The sequence below is a fragment of the Panthera uncia genome, chromosome D1 (genome assembly GCF_023721935.1).
Source record: "Panthera uncia isolate 11264 chromosome D1, Puncia_PCG_1.0, whole genome shotgun sequence".
Taxonomy (NCBI): Eukaryota; Metazoa; Chordata; class Mammalia; order Carnivora; family Felidae; genus Panthera; species Panthera uncia.
The window spans coordinates 60174261-60183886 of NC_064808.1; the positions used below are offsets into that span (position 1 = coordinate 60174261).

Sequence of the window (9626 nt, forward strand, 5' to 3'; positions counted from 1 at the left end):
GGACATAGTTTTCTCATTTGAAAAATGAAGAGAAGGAGCTAAACAGTTTCTAGGGTCCCCATTCTGACATTTTAGAATTGAATTTAACTTGCATTTGCTCATTTATTCAATGAATAAGTATTGATTTCATCTCATGCATTGGTCTTCATGGTAGTAATTAACTTGCTGTCATGTAACTGTGTGCATCTCAGTGCTGAGAGCATAGATATAAACTGACATGATTTCTGTCTTGAGAAGCTCACAGTCTTGTAAAGGGGTGCAAACAGACAATTACACTCTAATAATCTAACTACTGCAATGGAGGCTCATACAAGTTTCTGACCAGAGCATCAGAGCTTCATTAGTGAAGGGGGTGTGTAGCCACTGACAATGACTCAACTAACAAATGAGATGTTAATTTAATTATTAATTCATGGTACACTTGACCTCCAGAAGCTCAGAGTCTAAGGCAGGATACAGATACACAAATGATCACAATTCTGTATGTCAAGTTCTGTAATAAAAGAATGAACAAGGTCATCTACAAAGAGAAGAAGAGAAAATTAATTTGGCTCAGACTACTACCTCTTCCAGGTGTGAAATTATTTGGTTCAAAAAACAAACCTGGGGGAAATTAAACTACAGGAATATAGTTTTAAAAGGAATGTATTAATTTATGATATGACTATTTATTATTTGTCATACACTAGACACCTTAACAGGCATAATTCAATGATACACAAGATAGTTCTCCCAATGTATGGTGCTAGGAGGGAAACCAACACAAAATGAAACCTAAAATGTCAAAACTTTAGAGCCAGAGGATCAGACGTATTGTCCTAGCTTCTCACTTAAAAGATGTGTGACATGGAGAGAACCACTTGATATCTTGACTTCATTTCTCTGGTGTGCAAAAATGCGATCATATGTACAGGAAGCCAGTGGTATAAGAAATAATATTAAAAAAAATAAAGTTTGTGGAAATACTTTGTGGGATGTTGATGACTCTACACATGTTAGTAATTATCATACAAGTGAAAGAGGGAATTGGTTTTGCTCAACCTAACATGAGAGAAGGCAACGATTCCCACATACAGTGACTCATCTATCCTCAGGGCTTCAAGCCCATGTATACAGTGATGACTTCCAATCTCTTTTTGTTGATTAGTCTTTTTTATTAATTTTTTTTCTCAGCTGCTGATCAGTAACAACTGCCTCTTTGACTTTTCCACTTGGTCTTCACCCTAGCACTCCAAAGTTGGCATGGTCAAAATTAAATATAACTCCTTCCTCCTCTCACTTCACACTTTCTCCTACTCCCACATTTCCCACCACAGTAAACAGTCCTCAAACAAGAACTCTCTCGGCCCCACAACCATTGGTTATCAAATCCTACCTAGATGCTTCTCCGTTATTTCCATCTTCTATCCACTACTTACTTCAGACATCATCATTTCTCCTTGGGCTACTGCAAGAGTTCCTTTGGTGGTGTCACTGCCATGAGACTCTACAATCTTTCCCCTCTAAGCCATCCATCTTATTGTTGCCAGAGTGTTCTTCTTACTATAATGTGACCATGTCACTCTTATTCTTAAAAGGCTTTGTTGACTCCTCATGACTTACTGGACAATTCAAGCCATAAAGTAGAACCACAGCAATCTCTACAACCTGGATCCTGCCTCTCTGCTTACCAATTCCTTATTTACCAAGCTTATTATTTACCAAGCTATTTATGTTGAACTAATTTCTTTGTGACACTGTTTGTGCTCTTCCATTGGCCTAAGACTCTGTTTCTCTTCTCTTTGCTTGACAACCACTATTATTTAAATCCACGTTCATCTCAAACATCATTTCCAAGAAGGAATTCTTGGGATTCTTCTCTTATGTCTTTATACTACATACACAACATAGCAGTATATAAATCTAACAGAGTCTTTGTCCCTCTGTACTTATGTATATCTGAGCAAGGAGCTAGCTCTTACTCATTTCCATGCTCCAGTACATAGTCTGGGGCCAGATACACATCAGCTGCCCAGCAGAGTTTGAACTGTCTAGCAGGTCTTCTGGATGCTAAGGAGTCTTCTTGTTGAGCCTATAGCTATATTCATATAAATCTAAAAATACATTCTGATAAGTATTTTCTACCAAAATAGCTGGATTTCTGATACTTACAAAATAACAGGGCCTTGAAATTTTGGAAGGGAATGGGGAAGGGGGAAAAGAGGAAATGAGATAAGGAGGAAAGGGAAAAAATGAAGACAGAAAAAGGGATGTCAAGAAGGAAGAAATAAATTATCATGGAAACAGGTGAAAATACAAATATCTTTACCATTTAGAAAGCATCTGAAGAACTCTTTGTAAGGAGGGAATTGTGTACTATGTATTTGATCACTAAGCAAAACCTTTGAAATGATACATTCTCACCTAGATCTAATGCTTCTGTGTTTACTCTAATGCCACAATACTAATTTGTATTTATTCCAACATTTCATAAGTCATTCCTTAGGAAGTCTTCCTGATAATACCATCTTGCCTAATTGTGTAGCTATGGGTTATCCTGTTCATCTGGCCACTGGCAGTGGCATCACTGGGTGAAGATCTGCAAAAGAGTTGCTGAGGGAGAATGTGCTCTCATGTTGTGTAGCATTTAGAAAAATCAGATGTTTTGTAAGCGTAACTCAGATCTCATCAATCTAAGACTAAAATAAGGACATGCTTCTTTATGCTGATTTTGTTGTTATTGTTCCTTTCATTTGATCTCAAACTGAGGTTTAAAAAAATCTCATTAGTTTTATGGCTTCCTCCCCAGTTGTTCCCCATGACTTCTGGAAGCTTCGAAATAGCAACTCCTATGTGTGTACAGCCAGAAGCAATCACGGCACTGGACTCTCTTCATTCATCTTTCTTCCTCTGGATCCTACTCATCTAGGCCCACTGAGTATGGTTCGATTGTAGATAAAGAAGAAATAGCCCACAGAAATAGACTCTAGTGTCTATAGAAAACAATGAACAAAATGAATTGTTATGATCTACTAACATATTTATTGAGGAAGATCATTTTTGTTAGCTTTTATCTTGGCCGCTGGTGCTTGTGTACAAACATGGCTGGCGTAATAAAAACCATGTCTACTTGTGGGACTTCTAGCAGATTGTTAGCTACTGATGGCACTGATGACTTCAAAGAAGACAGAAGACACTTGTGGAAACAAATGATGATTGACTCTGACAACAGAAATAAAAAGTAGCCTCGATTAGTCATACTAAGCTAATTGTCATGCTATGGTGAATACATGAGTTTTAATTTTGTCACTTGTGTAGACAGAAACAATTATCCTGGTCAGCTACTCACTTGTATTTCAAGGATAATGGATATATAACTTGCTTTAGGATGAGTGTGATAAGTTGTTGCCTGAGAACTGCTGGCATTATTCTTAATTTGGTTCTTAGGCTTAACAACAGCGTTAAGGGAGACTGAGGTTAGACATTAAGGAATACAATCACTGGAAGTACTGGAGAAATCTCTATCTCTGTCAATATTGAAATTTTCAGAAATTCTCACCTATCTGAGATAGATTAGGGGCTTTCCTGCCAAAGACTACACTATGCTACTTCCAAACATCTCCTCTGACAATGGGACTTTATGATATTCTGAATGATATTATTTTTATCCATCCATCCACCCATCCATCATCTATTGAACTCTCCCAAAATTTAAGAACTTGTGCTTTTCGATGGGAAATGAATATATAAACAAAGAAAGTCCTGCTCTCAAGATCATAGTCTGGTGGTGAGAAATAGACATACAAACCACATTAGACATCTAGGAGGAAGAGTTATCCAGGTAACTAGATGGGATGGGGAGGGGTATTCCAGGCAGGGGAGCAGTAACGTATGCACTGAGGTGTCAAAGCAAGATGATATGACCCACTCCAGCTGCTCTGTAGCTGAACTCAGGGTCCATATCATGGATTCAAAAGAGACAGGTTTGCAGACATTTGTAAGGACTGGGTGATGGAGGTCCTCATTTATAGCAGACCTGTGAGTCACAGCTTGCCCTCTAAAAGAGATCCTGCTACAAAGAGTATTAGATAGTTTACAGCCTCTAGCTGCCACACTTATGGGTTCACACTGAGGCTTCATGTTCTCAGAGATGCTCCCAGCCACTGTCTGGGCATGGTGCAGGTACCAAGAGCTGGGCCATTCCTGTGCAACACAGGCTACCGCTAAAGAGCAATCTTTGCCTGGAGCTCCACATTTGGCCTGGCCATGACTTTCTCAGAGCTGCATTGCAGTCTTCAGTACTTCCTACTCAAGCCTCCCTCCTTCCATTTCCTGTTAACACATGTCTGATCTGCACCACAGCCTGATGCTCTCCCTACCCAGGCTACTCTCTTCCCCTTATCCCTCAAGGGGATTTCCCTCCCCAAATCTCTTACACTTCTAATTCTGTCTTGGTGTCTGCTTCCTGGAGAAGCTGAACTGACTCAAGCTTAGTAAGATGTTTGGACTTTGAACTGAAGTCAATGACAAGCCACTGAAGGGTTTTACATACGGGACATCAAATGTTAAAGCCTTTGTTATAGAAAGATTCTTGTGGCTATGGTGCAGGGGACCAATGTAGGAACAAAGAAACCAGGAGCAATAAGACTCATTAGGAGGGAGAAAAAAAGTGAGGATTTTGAATGGGGCAGTAATAGAGAATAGAGGAATAAAGGAGTTAGGAGAGAGACACTGGAGATGGAAACAACAGGGCTTGATGACCCACAGGTTGTTAACTGCAATAGAGAGGGACAATAAAGGATGAGGGGACATTTAAATTAGTAAGCAGGGCCATATTCCTAATCTCAAGGAATTTGGGGGGATGACTTGTTATTCGATACTCCTCACATGAAATGTAGAAAAGGTGAGTTAGCAGCTGGCTATGCACCTTCTGCTATCCTCTCCCTACCCCCACCAGGATGGACTCGGGAAAAGAGAACAATGAAGAGTCTCCATAGGGGACTGGGCTGAAGGCTCAGAAACAGATTCCTCTGTTGGGTAACACGTGAGGGTTGGTAGGAAGAGATATGCTCAAGGCAGAGCAGATATGTGAGCCTCTCCAACGTAAGGTACTCTAAGCTGTATCAGTTTCTTAGGGCTCCCAGAACTAAGTGTCCCAAACAAGGGGGGTTAAAACAACAGATATGCATTGTCTCACTGCTCTGCAGCCTAGAAGTCTGAAATCAAGGAATTGTCAGGGCCACACTCCCCTCACTGATGACTCCGAGGGAGAATGTATTCCTTACTTCCTCCTAGCTTCTGGTGACTTCTGGCAGTCCTCAGACTTGCTTGGCTTGCAACCGCATAGTCTCCATCTCTGCCTCTGTCATCACAGTGTTATCCTTGTGTATCATCACATAATTTTCCCTCTGAATGCATCACTGTCTGGGTCTCTGCTCTTCTTATAAAGATACCAGTCATACTGCATGAAGGGTCCACCAGTATGACCTCATCTTAATTAATTGCATCAGCAAGGACCCTATTTCTAAATGTTACATTCTGAGGTTCCAGAAAGCCATGCATTTTAGGGTGGAGGAACACTATTCCATTCAGTTCAGAAGCCCCAGGTGGAAGCTTACCAAGGCTCTTAACCCTTCACTATGCCTCTCTGAACTTTAGCATTACCTTAGGAGGTTGTGAAAACTACTTTTAAGAAGCCTAACTACATTTAATATCGGATTCTGGCTACAAGGTCTTCCTACACCATCAGTGCCGGCACACATGTCTTTGTAATTCTCTACAATGCATGGGAGGGCCAACCAGGGTTTACTGCAGTATCAGCTCAGGTGTTGTAGGGTCTTCCCTCCTTCCTTCAGTTGATCTACGATTTCTCTCAAGCATTCGTTCACTTCTTTTCCCCCAGTCTTGGGCAAGACCTAGAGGGTTGGGGAATGTTAGGTTAACCTTCAAATTTCCTTATTACTTTTTGAATGTTTATTTCCTTTCCCAGTTGTTAGAAATCTACCTTATTTGATCAGTCTTTAGTATTACTATGTAATGGAAAACTTTGACAACTTAGAGATCATCCTTTTTTTTGCTCCCAGCAAACCTGAATGTCAAGATTGTTGTCTAGTTATGAACTTGAAACTATCTGAACTTGAAATTCAAAACTGAGCTGTGATCTGTTTGTTCTTCACAGTATCGATGGATCCTTGAGGAAGATACTGGGCCGGCAACCTCAGCATCCAATTGCCACAACCCTCTCCTTTGTCTCCAGTTAGGTTCCAAGGAAACGACTGTTCACCTTCCTTGACTGCCTTGCAGTCTCACATAGTCAAGGGACTCAGTTTTGGTCACCAACACACAGGTGGAAGTTTGCTTGTGTACTTTAAGAAAGCTTTTGGTTTTCTTAAGAAAAAGAGAGATATGGTTGGCACCTCCTCTCCCCTTCCTTCTACCCTTCCTGGATTAAACAAAGATGGGACCCTGGCCATCATGGAATACTGAAGCAGAGGCTAAAGTGATGTCTTCGAACCAATGTACCAATGTCAACAGCATACATCTCCAACTTCTTGTGTTAGGTGATAGTACAGAAAATTAGAAGTGTGACAAATAAATCCTTAACACTCCTCTTGCCAAAGCAATGCATAAAACTGATCCAAATGGTGAGCATTTCCAAGCAAAAAGGCATGATGAAAAACTACCTTGGCATCACATCTCCACCACATTACCCATGCTTTCATCACTTATAAAATGTGCTAGAGTCAGGACTAGACCCTAAGATTTTGAAAGCCTGATGTGATTGTAACCAGGATGGAGAAAAATGCAGATAGAATAAAGATAGGATACTATCAAATCCATAATCATCAAGTAAAATTTCAAATTTTGAGTAACTAGAACAATTGCATTTACCTCTAGAGCAGTTTTTTTTTTTTTTCCTTTTGCTTTAGGATAAATTATCAAAATAGTTAAGGCCTAATACAGAGACTCCCCTAGGTAGGTATTATATATCTTAAAATTGAGTTAAATAAATAAAATAAATAGACCCTTTAGTAATTCAAATATGAAGCAGATGCCTACCTCTTTGTCTCTGGATAGTATGAAGCCATCATTAACCTGAAGGCAGCTGTTGCATTTGAGATCATAAATTGTTTCCTTAAACTAGAGCTGTCTTTAGAAGCAGCTTACTTTTTTCTTCTTTCTTTCTTTCTTTCTTTCTTTCTTTCTTTTCTTCTTTCTTTCTTTCTTTCTTTCCTCACTTCCTCCCTTCCTTTTCTTTCTTTCTTTCTTTCTTTCTTTCTTTCTTTCTTTCTTTCTTTCTCTCTCTCTCTCTCTCTCTCTCTCTCTCTCTTTCTTTTACTTTTTGGTACTGAATCGTGCAGCAGCAGATGAAGAGCAGACAGGTGAAGCAGAAACCCCCGGGCAGACCTGAAGAGGCTATGGTCTTGGATGCCGCTGGTTCCACTGTGGCCAGAAGAATGGTTCATGAACACAAACCCATGTGAGGCTTAGCAGCTCCCAGAAACAATGGGGAATACAGGCTGAGATGGGATCTGGCAGTTATACTTCCGGAGTCTCATAATTTGGAGTATGACTATAGGCACGACCTTGCATCTTATTGCAGGGGCATCCATCCCTATTACAATAACATTTAGAAAACATTAATGGTACTTTAAAAATCTCTAGTGGCAGAATACAATGCTGCTACCAATTTTTTGTGCCTCCTTAGAACACACCCTTTGCTGATATAATTTTGCACTGCCCTCTCTCTAGATCAGCCACCAGCCAGCCAACTCTTAGATATAGAGAGGGCTCGGCCAAAATCGGGAAAGCTATCTATTGAATCCAAGATGACCCTGGCACCTGACAAACACTTACTGTTGCATGCCACTGACATTTAGAGGTTGTGTGTTCTCCAGCAATACCGTGGCAACTGATAACTTTCATTCTTTGAGATGAGTAATACTTGAAGTATCACATAGTATTTCGGAGTCTTGGTTTGTATTTTTTAATCTATAAAATTGACCTAACGATACCTTCCATACCAGTGTGTTTTAAACATTAAATGCAATAATTCAGCACATAAGATAGTATTTCTTAGAAACACTAAAGACTGCATACATTAATTTTAAGATATCATTATAGTATAGACTGTGCTTCTGTCCCAAGGATCATGTTCCAATAAATATTTCTGTATCCGAGGTCTCGTGAGGATGGGTGCATGGGCGCTGCCCTATAGGGTGCTCCAAGCTTCAGAGGGAGACACTAGGACAAAGTCTCTCAAATGGAATTCTAGAGCAAACTGGGTTTTGTAGCTTTGTCCATGTAGACGGGTAAGATGAAGAAGCCTGGAAAAAGAACATCACTTCCATGCTATTCAGGTGGATAGGGCTTTATGGAAAAGGTGGGCAAGTAGGGGAATGGAAGTGGCAGAAGCTTCAGAACGGAGGGGCACAGAGCCACAACTTGAGCTCCTGCATTTGTAGCAACTCGGGTTCAGGAGGTTCTCTAACCCCAGTGAGCCTTGGTTTTCTCCCTTAAAACGGGAATAACAATAACCATCTTGGAGAATTGTTGAAGACATTTAACGAAATACAAGCTTTTAAGTTTGTGGAACAGAATAGGTACCCTTACAACTGGATGTCAGAAACATGGTCTTTTTATTGGGACTTGGGGCACATGGACTTGGGAAGCAGGGAGCCAACTGACATCACTGGTGATTTCAGGTGCTGGGTGGTGAGAAGAAATTTGGATAAAGAAAGCAGCAAAGAAATCAGTCCTTTTGGTGTGTCAGTTTCAATGCATTGGATTTTTTTTCTTTTGCATTGCATTACACTGTATTGAAGCACGAGATGGCTCAGAACAAAAGCCAGAATTTATTTTTAAATGTTCAGAACAATGAGATGACTGGTATTCTGTGTATCAGCATGACACTGCCTAACACATGAAAATCTTACACTCAGTTATCAGCTTTACATGAATATCTGTTGCGATGATGCAGTCTGACCTTGCTTTAAGCGACTTTGTAGCTTTGACTCCAAATTTTAAGTATGATACTTTACATTTATAGAGCACTCGATAACTTAGAAAACACGTTTCCAGACATTATTTCATTTCTGACCTGCTCAGCAGTCATGTGGAGTAGCAGTTCTTATCCTCGACTTGAAGATGACGAAACGAGTTTTCAGTGGTTAAAGGACACACCCAAAGTCACAAAATTATTGGATGGGGAGTCTAAGTTGCAAAGTTGGTAACAAAGTGAGGCATTTGCTGAGACATTTTGTATGGCAGGTGCTATGCCAGGCTTTTTGCAGTCAACTTCCTTGTCAACCTTCTGTGACAGAACAATGGGGACCTCCTCAACAGGCGCTGGCCCACCCTCCTGCCATGCTTATGGGACTTACTTTTTTTCTTTTTTTTTCATATGCGAGTTGAGATGTACTTGAGGAAGGATGACTCCAGTCCAGGCCCTAAAGGATAAACTATGGTAGTCTAAACCAGTCACGTCAACCTCATTCTCCTTTGCCAGTGTGGAGAGGGGCATGTGATACAGTTTGGCCAAGGAAATGAAAGACAAGTTTGCTGGAGGCTTCTGGAAAAGAACCCTTCCCCACTCTGCCCTAATAAAAAGAGAGCGAGAGATGTACAAGGAGAAACCCCAAACCCTT

The 9626-nt window shown here is 40.5% G+C and overlaps 1 long non-coding RNA gene across 1 annotated transcript; it reads right to left on the reverse strand.

The window, feature by feature from the left end:
• Positions 1–2998: 2998 nt before the first annotated feature.
• On the reverse strand, positions 2999–9282 carry LOC125937887 (uncharacterized). Its single transcript, XR_007462539.1, has 3 exons — positions 9080–9282; positions 7039–7594; positions 2999–3201 (listed from the first exon to the last, which is right to left on the reverse strand). It is a non-coding gene; the product is annotated as an uncharacterized LOC125937887 (long non-coding RNA).
• Between the last annotated feature and the right edge of the window lie 344 nt (positions 9283–9626).